This window comes from Anomaloglossus baeobatrachus, chromosome 2 (assembly GCF_048569485.1).
Source record: "Anomaloglossus baeobatrachus isolate aAnoBae1 chromosome 2, aAnoBae1.hap1, whole genome shotgun sequence".
Classification (NCBI taxonomy): domain Eukaryota; kingdom Metazoa; phylum Chordata; class Amphibia; order Anura; family Aromobatidae; genus Anomaloglossus; species Anomaloglossus baeobatrachus.
In genome coordinates, this window is record NC_134354.1 from 778,680,994 (window position 1) to 778,696,209 (window position 15,216).

The window sequence follows — 15,216 nt, forward strand, 5'->3', positions numbered from 1 at the left end:
TAGTCTTCTTAGTCAAGTAGGTGTGGTTCACAAGTAGATTTCTACTGATAAAGAGTTGACCACGCCCACTTGTTGCAAAGATAAAATTTATATGAGGAGAAGAGGAGGTCATATCTCAGGAATGGAGAGGCGTAGGGACGAAAGAAAAACAACGCCAGATTCAGGAGAACAGCGCCATTTACATCAGATAATAAAAAACATCACATTTTTAAGTCCTCTTTAAAACCCTGAGGATCTTAAACTATTTTGGTGTATTTAACATCAAATCGAACATTGTAACAGTTGTGCAAATGCTCCTTGTGTTTTACGTGAGATTTTATCGACATTTCTATGGAAACAAATAAGTTTCAGAACCCGGAATAATTATCACCGCGTTATCTCTGGATACATGAGTACGTGTAAGTGCCGCTGCTCTGCAAGGAAGGATGGTGAGATGTCTACTCTCTAATCAAGTTTAAGTTTCCATGACAATCCACAGTCAAGAATAGAGATTGTGACTTTTTCTCTACCCCTCCACCACCCCCATATTGTGCAATTACCCTTCCCCCCACCTTTGAGAGTATCACAAGAACCACCTTGAAGTCTCCCACCTTACCCATGACGAGACATGAATATTTAATATCAATATCTAGACCTCAATCACATCCATTTTCACATAAGATGGAAAAAAAAAGAAAAATAAGAGTAAAACAAAAAATGTGTTTTTTTAATATATATATATATATATATATATATATATATATATATATAGGTATATATATATATATATATATATATATATATATATATATATATATGGGTATATATATATATATATATATATGGGTATATATATATATATATATAATGTATATATATAAAACACTTTATTGTTTTATTAATTTTTTTATTTTGTTTTGCTTTGCTTTTTTATATATGTACATGTGTCTTTATCACTTACCCTCTTTATGACAACTTTTTTGCTTATACTATGTAAAGTTATAGACGTTATTCTGCTATTCTGGCACCATATATATACACCGTATATGGGTTTTTTTAATATCTTTCTTTTTTTAATAACTTTTTAATTTTCTTATTCCATTGCTTTTCATTGTTTCATTTGCACTGGTTTTTTTACATTATTGCTCTGGTAACTACACTGAACAAAACTATAAACACAACATTTTTATTTTGGCTTCTCTTTTTCATGAGCTGAACTCTAAGAATTTCTCTTTCTATGCAAAAGACCTTTTTCTCTCAAATATTTAAAATGTTTACAAATTTGTGTAAATCTGGGTTAGTGAGCACTTCTCCTCTGTGGAGATAATACATCCAACTAACAGTTACAGTATATCAAGGTGCTGATTACACAGCATGATTATTGCACAGGTGCGCCTTACGATAGATATTATCTCTATCCCTCTACCTATCTATCTATCTATCCATTATCTATCTATCTATCCCTCTATCTATCCATTATCTATCTATCTATCCATCTATCTATCCCTCTATCTATCCCTCTATCTATCCATTATCTATCTATCCCTCTTTCTATCTATCCCTCTATCTATCTATCTATCCCTCTATCTATCTATCTATCCCTCTATCTATCTATCTATCCCTCTATCTATCTATCTATCTATCTATCTATCCCTCTATCTATCTATCTATCTATCTATCCCTCTATCTATCTATCTATCTATCTATCTATCTATCTATCTATCTATCCCTCTATCTATCTATCTATCTATCTATCTATCCCTCTATCTATCTATCCCTCTATCTATCTATCCCTCTATCTATCTATCTATCTATCTATCCCTCTATCTATCTATCTATCTATCTATCTATCCCTCTATCTATCCCTCTATCTATCTATCTATCTATCTATCTATCTATCCCTCTATCTATCTATCTATCTATCTATCTATCCCTCTATCTATCTATCCCTCTTTCTATCTATCCCTCTATCTATCTATCTATCTATCTATCCCTCTATCTATCTATCCCTCTATCTATCCCTCTATCTATCTATCTATCTTTCTATCTATCCCTCTATCTATCTATCCCTCTATCCCTCTATCTATCCCTCTATCCCTCTATCTATCTATCCCTCTATTCCTCTATCTATCTATCTATCTATCTATCCCTCTATCTATCTATCTATCTATCTATCCCTCTATCTATCTATCTATCTATCTATTTATCTATCTATCTATCCCTCTAGCTATCCCTCTATCTATCTATCCCTCTATCTATCTATCTATCTATCTATCCCTCTATCTATCTATCTATCTATCCCTCTATCTATCTATCTATCTATATATCTATCTATCCCTCTATCTATATATCTATCTATCCCTCTATCTATCTATCTATCTATCTATCCCTCTATCTATCTATCTATCTATCCCTCTATCTATCTATCTATCTATCTATCCCTCTATCTATCTATCCCTCTATCTATCTATCTATCACTCTATCTATCCCTCTATCTATCCCTCTATCTATCTATCTATCTATCTATCCCTCTATCTATCTATCTATCTATCCCTCTATCTATCTATCTATCCCTCTATCTATGTATCTATCTATCTATCTATCTATCCCTCTATCTATCTATCTATCTATCCCTCTATCTATGTATCTATCTATCTATCCCTCTATCTATCTATCTATCCCTCTATCTATCTATCTATCCCTCTATCTATGTATCTATCTATCTATCTATCTATCTATCCCTCTATCTATCCCTCTATCTATCTATCTATCTATCCCTCTATCTATCTATCCCTCTATCTATCTATCTATCTATCTATCTATCTATCTATCTATCTATCGCTCTATCTATCGCTCTATCTATCCCTCTATCTATCCCTCTATCTATCTATCTATCTATTTATCTATCTATCTATCCCTCTAGCTATCCCTCTATCTATCTATCCCTCTATCTATCTATCTATCTATCCCTCTATCTATCTATCTATCTATCTATCTATCTATCCCTCTATCTATCTATCCCTCTATCTATCCCTCTATCTATCTATCTATCTTTCTATCTATCCCTCTATCTATCTATCCCTCTATCTATCCCTCTATCCCTCTATCTATCTATCCCTCTATTCCTCTATCTATCTATCTATCTATCTATCTATCTATCCCTCTATCTATCTATCCCTCTATCTATCCCTCTATCCCTCTATCTATCTATCCCTCTATTCCTCTATCTATCTATCTATCTATCTATCTATCCCTCTATCTATCTATCCCTCTATCTATCTATCCCTCTATCTATCTATCCCTCTATCTATCTATCTATCTATCTATCTATCTATCCCTCTATCTATCTATCCCTCTATTCCTCTATCTATCTATCTATCTATCTATCTATCTATCCCTCTATCTATCTATCCCTCTATCTATCTATCCCTCTATCCCTCTATCTATCTATCTATCTATCTATCCCTCTATCTATCTATCTATCTATCCCTCTATCTATCTATCTATCCCTCTATCTATCTATCTATCTATCTATCTATCTATATATCCCTCTATCTATCTATCTATCTATCCCTCTATCTATCTATCTATCTATCTATCCCTCTATCTATCTATCTATCTATCTATCTATCTATCTATCTATCCCTCTATCTATCTATCTATCCCTCTATCTATCTATCTATCCCTCTATCTATCTATCTATCTATCTATCTATCTATCCCTCTATCTATCTATCCCTCTATCTATCTATCTATCTATCTATCCCTCTATCTATCTATCTCTCTATCTAGGCATTTCTTTCTATATATTTTTTTATATAAATTTACATTTTTTTAATCTATTTTATTTTATAGCTGTAACAGGTTTTATTCTATTGCTTTGCATAATTTTATTTTCACAGCTTGTTAAAAATAGTCTCAGAAATGACATTTTTAGGAGTTACAATAGTAGGTGGCGCATATCTTCACTTTCCTTATATATATATTTTATTATTATCTTGACAGGATCTATGAATGCTGGAGGAGTCAGAGATAAAAGTATAAGGAATTTTGGGCGCCACGCATCATTTTCAGGTATGTAACTGTGTCCCCGGATTAGGAGACCCCTGTATTCTAGGCTTAGAGGGTGTAACGGAGTGTGGTGCTATCCGGAGCCTCCTTGAATGCTCTTTTTAATATATGTCGCTGCTTCTAGGTCAGATATCTGAATAATATCACATCTATTGAACCGCGGTACATTATTTTCCTGTTGGTCTCCTCGTGTTTTACCGAGGAGCGTTTTAGGCCCCTTCCCTATTGTGGTCTCCGGTAGCAGGGTGTCACTAACACGTATGAAGTCTCTTTCACCTTGTGGAGAGGTTTTGCCATCTTGCACTTCCTGGTGATTTGTCTGGAGAGCAGTCGTATGTTCCTCGAGTGTTTCTTATGTAAACACTAATTTTATTCATTCTCCAGGATAAATATTCGGGAAGTGATTGGCGTGTATACAGGGGGCACAGAGGAGCGATCGCTGCAGCCTGTGTGTGCGCCCCTCTGTCACCTGCCCATTATATCCATTCATGTCTGTGATCAGGGTCTCTTAAAGGGGTTGTCCAAGACCTGTGATAAGGCTGGGCCTTCAGTATCAAATTCCTGGACAACCCCATTCTGTAATTATCCCGCAAAAAAACCAAAACAACTCCATTTCTAGGATTGATGATAAATGTACGATCACTCTGGTCCCAATGACCAAAGAAAAGAGATCCCATGTCACCATGTGAATGGAGCACTATCGTCTATGTGTGTATTTCTATGAGTGTGATAGTGAATATGTGTGACCACTGCTTCCATTCACTTCTATGGGAGTGATAGTGAATGTGTGACCACTGCTTCCATTCACTTCTATGGGAGTGATAGTGAATATATGTGACCATTCATCCATTCACTTCTATGGGAGTGATAGTGAATATATGTGACCATTGATCCATTCAGTTCTATGGGAGTGATAGTGAATATGTGTGACCACTGCTCCATTCACTTCTATGGGAGTGATAGTGAATATATGTGACCATTGATCCATTCAACGACTATGGTAGTGATAGTGAATATATGTGACCCTTGCTCTATTCACTTCTATGGGAGTGATAGTGAATATGTGTGACCACTGCTCCATTCACTTCTATGGGAGTGATAGTGAATATATGTGACCATTGATCCATTCAACGACTATGGTAGTGATAGTGAATATATTTGACCATTGATCCATTCACTTCTATGGGAGTGATAGTGAATATGTGTGACCACTGCTCCATTCACTTCTATGGGAGTGATAGTGAATATATGTGACCATTGATCCATTCAACGACTATGGTAGTGATAGTGAATATATGTGACCATTGCTCTATTCACTTATATGGGAGGGATAGTTAATATCTGTGACCACTGCTACATTCAGTTCTATGGGAGTGATAGTGAATATATGTGACCATTGATCCATTCACTTCTATGGGAGCAATAGTGAATATTTCTGACCACTACTCCATTCACATAATGGGTTTATAGGAGTGACAGTGAATATCTATAATCACTGCTTCATTCACTTCTATGGATCTATGGGAGTGATAGAGAATATGAGTGACCATTGCTCCATTGAGTTCTATGGGTCTTTGGGAGTGATATTGAATATGCATGACCACTGCTCGAGTCACTTCTATGGGAGTGATAGTGAATATGTGTGACCCCTGCTCCATTCACTTCTATGGGTCTATGGCAGTGCTATTGATTACTGTGTCCACAGCTCCATTCATTTCTATGGGAGTGGTAGTGATTAAATGTGACCACTGCTCCATTCACTTCTATAGCTCTATGGGATATATAATAAAGGGGTAATCATCCATGGCCTCTCTATCACTCCATTCACATGGGGTACCTGGGACGGAGTCCCCCTATTGAACGCTGTAGATTGGAGGTCACCATGTGCATAGTCAGTGGCGGGGCTGATGGAGATAGCCGAGCGCTGCACTCACTTCCTCCATTAGTCACATAGACAGTGAGTGCAGCGCCCATCACGTATGTGCACTATGTGAATGGGTGCCTCGTCACTGGCGTTCCTTGCATCTGTGATGGCTGCAGACCTCCGCCCACCAGGCCTGACCCTCTCACAGGCAGCTGTGGGCTAAAGAAGGATCCTGTTAATCATTTGTTATTATGTGAGTGTTGTGAGAGCGCAGTGCCCGCATGGCCGGAGTGCTGCAGGTCCAGGAGGTGGGATTATGTTGTTATATATGGGGCGTGTAAGAAAAGCTCCTGAAAGCGGCCTATCGATTAAATCAGGATTTATATTTCGCCAATGTTTTACTTCTCATTTAATGATCTTTAAAAAAAAATAATTTTGAAATTCTCAGACTGGTAACTGGAGCTTTTGTCGACTCATACTTCATGTCCTTTCATAAAGAGTTTTCAGCAGACTTATTATCATTAAAGGCAGGATAATAATGAAAGGTAGCACCTCTATAATAAGCTGGTAACACAGGATCCTCCATTTACAATAGGTGATGTCACAGCACACCTCCTCCTGTACAATGCCTGATAACACCTGTATAAACAGTATGTAACACAGGATCCTCCATTTACAATAGGTGATGTCACAGCACACCTCCTCCTCCTGTACAATGCCTGATAACACCTCTATATACAGTATGTAACACATGATCCTCCATTTACAATAGGTGATGTCACAGCTCACCTCCTCCTCCTGTACAATGACTGATAACACCTCTATAAACAGGTGGTCACACGGGATCCTCCATTTACAATAGGTGATGTCACAGCTCACCTCCTCCTCCTGTACAATGAAGGATAACACCTCTATATACAGTATGTAACACATGATCCTCCATTTACAATAGGTGATATCACAGCTCACCTCCTCCTGTACAATGCCTGATAACACCTCTATAAACAGGTCGTAACACGGGATCCTCCATTTACAATAGGTGATGTCACAGTTCACCTCCTCCTCCTGTACAATGACTGATAAAACCTCTATTACCAGCTGATAACACATGAGCCACCACTCATAAAAGGTGATATCACAGCTCACCTCCTCCTCCTGTAAAATGACTGATAACACCACTATATACAGTTAGGTCCAGAAATATTTGGACAGTGACACAAGTTTTGTTATTTTAGCTGTTTACAAAAACATGTTCAGAAATACAATTATATATATATATAATATGGGCTGAAAGTGCACACTCCCAGCTGCAATATGAGAGTTTTCACATCCAAATCAGAGAAAGGGTTTAGGAATCATAGCTCTGTAATGCATAGCCTCCTCTTTTTCAAGGGACCAAAAGTAATTGGACAAGGGACTCTAAGGGCTGCAATTAACTCTGAAGGCGTGTCCCTCGTTAACCTGTAATCAATGAAGTAGTTAAAAGGTCTGGGGTTGATTACAGGTGTGTGGTTTTGCATTTGGAAGCTGTTGCTGTGACCAGACAACATGCGGTCTAAGGAACTCTCAATTGAGGTGAAGCAGAACATCCTGAGGCTGAAAAAAAAGAAAAAATCCATCAGAGAGATAGCAGACATGCTTGGAGTAGCAAAATCAACAGTCGGGTACATTCTGAGAAAAAAGGAATTGACTGGTGAGCTTGGGAACTCAAAAAGGCCTGGGCGTCCACGGATGACAACAGTGGTGGATGATCGCCGCATACTTTCTTTGGTGAAGAAGAACCCGTTCACAACATCAACTGAAGTCCAGAACACTCTCAGTGAAGTAGGTGTATCTGTCTCTAAGTCAACAGTAAAGAGAAGACTCCATGAAAGTAAATACAAAGGGTTCACATCTAGATGCAAACCATTCATCAATTCCAAAAATAGACAGGCCAGAGTTAAATTTGCTGAAAAACACCTCATGAAGCCAGCTCAGTTCTGGAAAAGTATTCTATGGACAGATGAGACCAAGATCAACCTGTACCAGAATGATGGGAAGAAAAACGTTTGGAGAAGAAAGGGAACGGCACATGATCCAAGGCACACCACATCCTCTGTAAAACATGGTGGAGGCAACGTGATGGCATGGGCATGCATGGCTTTCAATGGCACTGGGTCACTTGTGTTTATTGATGACATAATAGCAGACAAGAGTAGCCGGATGAATTCTGAAGTGTACCGGGATATACTTTCAGCCCAGATTCAGCCAAATGCCGCAAAGTTGATCGGACGGCGCTTCATAGTACAGATGGACAATGACCCCAAGCATACAGCCAAAGCTACCCAGGAGTTCATGAGTGCAAAAAAGTGGAACATTCTGCAATGGCCAAGTCAATCACCAGATCTTAACCCAATTGAGCATGCATTTCACTTGCTCAAATCCAGACTTAAGACGGAAAGACCCACAAACAAGCAAGACCTGAAGGCTGCGGCTGTAAAGGCCTGGCAAAGCATTAAGAAGGAGGAAACCCAGCGTTTGGTGATGTCCATGGGTTCCAGACTTAAGGCAGTGATTGCCTCCAAAGGATTCGCAACAAAATATTGAAAATAAAAATATTTTGTTTGGGTTTGGTTTATTTGTCCAATTACTTTTGACCTCCTAAAATGTGGAGTGTTTGTAAAGAAATGTGACAATTCTTACAATTTCTATCAGATATTTTTGTTCAAACCTTCAAATTAAACGTTACAATCTGCACTTGAATTCTGTTGTAGAGGTTTCATTTCAAATCCAATGTGATGGCATGCAGAGCCCAACTCGCCAAAATTGTGTCACTGTCCAAATATTTCTGGACCTAACTGTACAGCAGATAACACGAGCCACCATTCACAATAGGTGATGTCACAGCTCACCTCCTCCTCTTCCATTCATATTGGCCTTGCACACTCTTATTACACTCTTATCACAATGGCTCCACATTTTAAAAAGGATATTCAGAAGTTACAATCAGTTCAAAGGTTACCCCAATGATACGTCCGCCCCTGGTAGGGACTAATGATTGTGTGTCATTACGCTATATAGTACTACATAACGAATCCTTAAATAAATCATAATATACATTGTATGCCCCATAGCAGAGGTGATCTTTTATAAGCATTGCGCTCATAGAGGAACCATCCAGCAGCAAATTGCACCTTTAATGCCGCCATATACAATTAATCACTGTCAACTGATTGATCATTTGACCGACATTTATCTCTAACTAGATGGAACTAAAGGGTTGCCCATTGAAATACAATTTTTAACGACCTTCAGTTCAATCTCGAGCCATGGCGACTTGATGAACGCTCTGTAGGAAGTTCGATCTTGTGCAGCCTAGATAGGTCCACCAGGGTCTTCTCTGCCTAGATAGGTCCACCAGGGTCTTCTCCGCCTAGATAGGTCCACCAGGGTCTTCTCTGCCTAGATAGGTCCACCAGGGTCTTCTCTGCCAAGATAGGTCCATCAGGGTCTTCTCTGCCTAGATAGGTCCACCAGGGTCTTCTCTGCCAAATAGGTCCATCAGGGTCTTCTCTGCCTAGATAGGTCCACCAGTCTCTTCTCTGCCAAGATAGGTCCATCAGTGTCTTCTCTGCCTAGATAGATCCACCAGGATCTTCTCTGCCAAGATAGGTCCATCAGGGTCTTCTCTGCCTAGATAGGTCCACCAGGATCTTCTCCACCAAGATAGGTCCATCAGGGTCTTCTCTGCCTAGATAGGTCCATTAGTGTCTTCTCTGCCTAGATAGCTCCTCCAGGATCTTCTCCGCCTAGATAGGTCTACCAGGGTCTTCTCTGCCTAGATAGGTCCACCAGGGTCTTCTTCACCTAGATAGGTCCACCAGGGTCTTCTCCGCCATTCTGTGGATAGTGTCAAGTCATCGGGTTGCTGGTCTTCATCTTCGCCTTGTTCCTTCTATTCTTCCAACCATGATACCCTTCTCCAGTGATTTGTTTCTTCATATGAAGTGTCTAAAGTAACCAAGTCATAGTTTAGTGATCCTTGCTTTGAGTGACATGTCTGGCATGATTTGTTCCAAAATTGATTTGTTTGGTCTTTTTACCATTCATGGTATTGATAACATCCCTATCCAGCACCACATATTGAAGGTGTTGATTCTTCTTCTGTCTTGTTTCTTTGTTGTCCAGGTTTTACATCCATATGGGACCACACAAAAGACCAAACTATGTACGAGCCGAGACCAGACTATGTACGAGCCATGTCTTCATCACTAGTGAAATGTTCCTCAATTTGAGGATCATTGTTGGTTTACCCAAAGCTATTGTCCTATTGACGTCGCAAGCTGCCCAACCCTTATCCCTGTCACCAGAGTCGGGAGGCCTCCATACACTGTCAGATGATTCCGGCGATATAAATATTATTATTTATTATTATAGCACTATCTATTCCATGATACTTTACATGTGAAAGGGGTATACATAATAGGGACAAGTACAATAATCATAAACAATACAAGGCACAGACTGGTACAGGAGGATAGAGGTCCCTGCCCGCGAGGGCTCACAGTCTATAGGGGATGGGTGAGGATACAGGAGGAGAGAGGACCCTGCCCGCGAGGGCTCACAGTCTAGAGGGGATGGGTGAGGATACAGGAGGACAGAGGTCCCTGCCCGCGAGGGCTCACAGTCTGAGGGTAGAGCTGGTTGTGCAGCGCTATATCAGACTGAGGGCTATGGCTGGTTGTAGGCTTGTTGGAAGAGGTGGGTCTTCAGGTTCCTTTTGAAGCTTGTCAAGGTAGGCGAGAGTCTGATATGTTGTGGCAGAGCATTCCAGAGTATGGAGGAGGCAAGGGAGAAATCTTGAATGCGATGGTGGGAAGAGGAGATGAGAGGGGAGTAGAGAAGGAGATCTTGTGAGGATCTGAGGTTGCGTGCAGGAAAGTACCGGGAGCCTAGGTCACAGATGTAGGGAGGAGACAGGTTGTGGATGGCTTTGTAGGTCATGGTTAGGGTTTTGAACTGGAGTCTTTGGGCAATGGGAAGTCAGTGAAGGGATTGGCAGAGAGGACAGGTCGGGGAGTAGCGAGGGGAGAGGTGGATTAGCCGGGCAGCATAGTTTAGAATAGATTGTAGGGGTGTGAGACTGTTAGAAGGGAGGCCACAAAGCAGGAGGTTGGCCCGACTTCAGTCCAATGCGAATTGGTACGTTGAAGGACTCTACGTGCCACCAGACAAAGCCCAAACTTCATTGGGTTGATGGGTCATCCTGGACGCCCATTGATCTTCTCCTCAATCAGGGGCTGATTAAATAAATGTTCTTAAGAGTCACAAAGGAACAGAGAAAGAAAACCCACACAAGTCATCCACCCGATCATGGACACGGCGTAAGTAATTCTGCTCATTAATGCCTTTGTTTCCTTCAACCCACGCAGTAACGGGAAAGCCATGTCTTCTCGAGCGACACCTGAGGGATACAATGGTGCACACCTCCCTTTATAGATACTTGGAAGGTGACCTTGGTGTAATCACTTGGATGATACCGACTCCGAAGACAGTGGATTAAACGCGGAGATACACATCCGTCTTGGCTTAGCATCGGGATATAGGGAGATTACGTTTTATTTTATTACTTCTTTGGGGTTTTTTGGGTTTTTTACCATGAGAATGTGAAAAACAAGACTTTGCTCGGAAATATGTATTTCACCTGATTTATGGCAAGGATCTGCAATGCGCGCCACATCTCCTGAACCACAACTAAGTGTCCCTTTAAAAAGAGTTATGGTGTGCGAGCCCTTGAGTATTGTGTCTGCCTCCTGCCCGCGGCGTTCAGCACTATACACCGCTGGATGTTATAGCGCGTCCCTGTGAAGAGTTTATCCCGCGGAGAGCCTCCTCGCCGCTGCATATTCACATCATTTCTGTGCCAGAATCCGACTGTTGCACGGTATCGTCTTTCACGCACTGTGTTACGTTTAGTATTAGCAGCTCCACACCGCCGGCTTTCCTGAGACTTTACAAACCCTCCCCGTATAACATTACCAAAGCCGTATACAATAGTGGATATTAGGGGGGACTTTGCTTAAAGAGAACCAGATACTTTACTTGGTGTAAATACTGGGGGTTTTTTTGTGAATTTTAAGTGGTTTTTTTTATGTTCTTGCTTTTCTCCGTTCCAGTGAGAAAACCCTGCAAGGTAACAATGCTTGGAAAAGTAGAAGTGTTAATAGTTACAAGTCAATGAGCAAAACAGCATTTGGTGTGCCCAAACCAAGTACAAAGAATCAGTGTCACGCTGAGGATTTTACTAACTTCGCCGACAATCATAGTGGAGTCGAGGTCTGTTCGGACTACTGATTCTGATGTCTGTAATTAGTGCAGACTGACTCGGGCATCAACCAACAGATTGGTAGTTAGCTAGAGTTAATCTCTGCTAGTCTGCTTGTTAGTCTCCTTTAATCACATGTTGTTTGGGAGCCAATAACATCTGCCCCCCTCCTATATATGCTGTTTGGACACTATCATTAGTGCCAGCTATAGTTTATCTTAGCTGGTCTTGCGAGGTGTTGTGATCCAGACTTGCAGGTGGTTATTGTCCATTATTGTCGTGAGCGTTTGTGGTGCTAACCCTTGTTATCTATCTATCTATCTATCTATCTATCTATATATATATATTTTGTTGCTGCCTTACTTCTCTTGCTTTTCTCCTTAGCCTCTTAATGTTTGTTACTGTGAGTTTGCAGTATGATCCAGACTATCCAGTGATTATGGTACTTGTTGCTGTGTGCGGTTGTGAAGTTAACTCTTGTTCTCTTTTTGCTGCTTCCCTCCTGCTCTTTATTTTCTCCTGAGTCTCTCATTGTCTATTCCTGTGTGTGCAGTGTGTCATAGTTATTGTTTTCCCCTGTCTGTCTTTATCTGTTTTTCCATCTCTCCTGCCCCTTCCTTCCCTGGTGGGAGGGGAAAAGAAGATCAGTTCTGGCCAAGAGCTTAGCCAAGCACGTGATTTGGGCATCTCCACCACTAGGGGTAACCCTGGCACTAGGGATGGCCTAGGGACCCCTAGTTTGAGGGACAGCATAGTAACCCCTTTCCCTTGCTTTAACAAACTCACATTGTGACAATTAATTCTTCTTGAAGATCTGTGGTGGAATACATCGACAACCTGCGGTGGAACGCACACACACACATCTGGTGATACCGTACTGCTCTGGTGACCTGGGACATTGTGGAATGATAGAACCTGGGGTGGAACACATCAAAGACCTGCAGTGGAACGCATCGAGAACCTGCAGTGGAACGCACACACACACATCCGGTGATACCGTACTGCTCCGGTGACCTGGGACGTTGTGGAAGGATAGAACCTGGGGTGGAACGCATCGAGAACCTGCGGTGGAACGTCCACACACACCACACACACACACACACACCGTGTTTTTTTACCTTATTTATTTAAATCATTTTTAAAAACTATCCTTCCCATTCCTTCCCTGGTGGGAGGGGAAAAAAGATCAGTTCTGGCCAAGAGCTTAGCCAAGCACGTGACTCGGGCATCTCCACCACTAGGGGTAACCCTGGCTCTAGGGATAGCCTAGGGACCCCTAGTGTGAGGGACAGCATATTAACTCCTTACCCTTGCTTTAACACAGTCAATTCTTCTCCGTCATTTGTATGCAGCTTTGAAGGAACTCGTCCGGATGTTGTTCCAAACAGCTTGGAGAACTGACCCCAGATCTTCTGTGTATGAGGCTCGTGCGAATCCTTCTATCTCTTCATGTAACCCTAGACAGACTGGATGATGTGAGATCAGTGCTCTGCGGGGGCCGAATCATCATTTCCAGTACTCCTCATTCCTCTTTACGCTGAAGATAGTTCTTAATGACATTGGCTGGATGTTTGGAGCCGTAGTCCTGCTGATGAATACATTTAGAGCTATTAGGGAGTGCGAGAACAGGTTGTAATTTGTAGTATACAGGGAGGAAAAGATTTTTTTTCACAACCAGGAGCAAAACAGTAACAATGCAGTGACGTGACAAGAATCCGCATAACTAATCATATGCTAAATAGCTACAAGTCACATTTATGTATGAGATAGCCAAGATCATTGTCCATAAAATGAAGGTGGTCTCACGCTCAAAGCTGTAGAGGATGGTGAGATATGGAGACTGAAAGTCACAAGTGCAAAACATTGTTACCCTTTTGCTCATCACTGTACATACTGGTTCTACCACATACAAGATCCTAAGCTTCTTCTTTTGCCTTTATTGATATAGTGTTTTTTACACATTTTGGTCATATTGCCTTGTTTTGATTCTGTATGAAATTAGCAACATTTATTTACCTACAAACTGTAGTTAGCCTTTTTTACTCTGGGCTATAACAGTCTTATCATGTGGTCTATTCAGTTTAAAAGAAAAATAAAACAAAAAATCATTACATATAGGTGAGATCTGTTTTGGACAATCATTACTTCTTGGATGAGTTACTTAAATGAAACTGCTAATGTCAAAATTGCTATTACCTGCAGATATGGGGTTAATCTGCAGGTTAATAGAGTTCCATAGCTCCGCAGCCACCGCACTGAATGCCTGGCTACCAGGAGGAAATTAACTTTATTCCTCCAAGCAGCCTCAGGCTTTCAGTCATGCTTGGAGGAATAACGTTAATTTCCTCCTGGTAGCTAGGCATTCAATGTGGTGGCTGCGGAGCTTTGGAACTCTATTAACATGCAGATTAACCCCATATCTGCAGTTTAATAGTGTTTTCTGATATCACAGGTTCCCTTTAATACTCAGCACTTCACAAAGGGTCGCTCAACTGAGACTCCTGCTCATCGGTAACCTGTGGGGAGACTTACATTGAGCATCAAATTTACCTGCAGCACCACTACAGGGGTTATGAAGCATTACACAGTGTGTACAGGGAAGTACCAAGCGAACGGCAAAAAGGAAGGGAAACCCTGTGTCTAGTGAAAGGGAAGATGGTGACCCCTGACCAATCCTACTGCTGGTTCCTGGGGTCCCTCACCACCCTAGATGGGTTCCGCACCTATGCGCTGAGCCGGATACCTGACCCTAGGTATCCCTAGTGCTGGACTCTAAATAGAGAACGGGTGGGATGAGCTCTTCGTCAACCCCACTAAACACTATAGAAGACACAAGGAGGACACACAGGGGGAAAAGCATGAACTACATATCATAGATGACTCAGGTAGAAATTCAGCAAAGTGTCAGCAACGATACCACAGATGAGAGCAAGCCACCTACTTGCAACCAAGGCTTGAATTAACTGAAAATATCACCAGCACCAGTCCAGGGTAGGAAA

General features: G+C 41.1%; 1 protein-coding gene across 1 annotated transcript in view; it reads left to right on the forward strand.

The window, feature by feature from the left end:
• FAT3 (FAT atypical cadherin 3) overlaps nt 1-15,216 on the forward strand; it is an 846,518-nt gene that overhangs the window by 177,108 nt on the left and 654,194 nt on the right. The window contains exon 2 of the mRNA XM_075337574.1: nt 3,984-4,052. The gene's annotated coding sequence lies outside the window, so the exon portion shown is untranslated. The remainder of the gene's footprint in view (nt 1-3,983; nt 4,053-15,216) is intronic.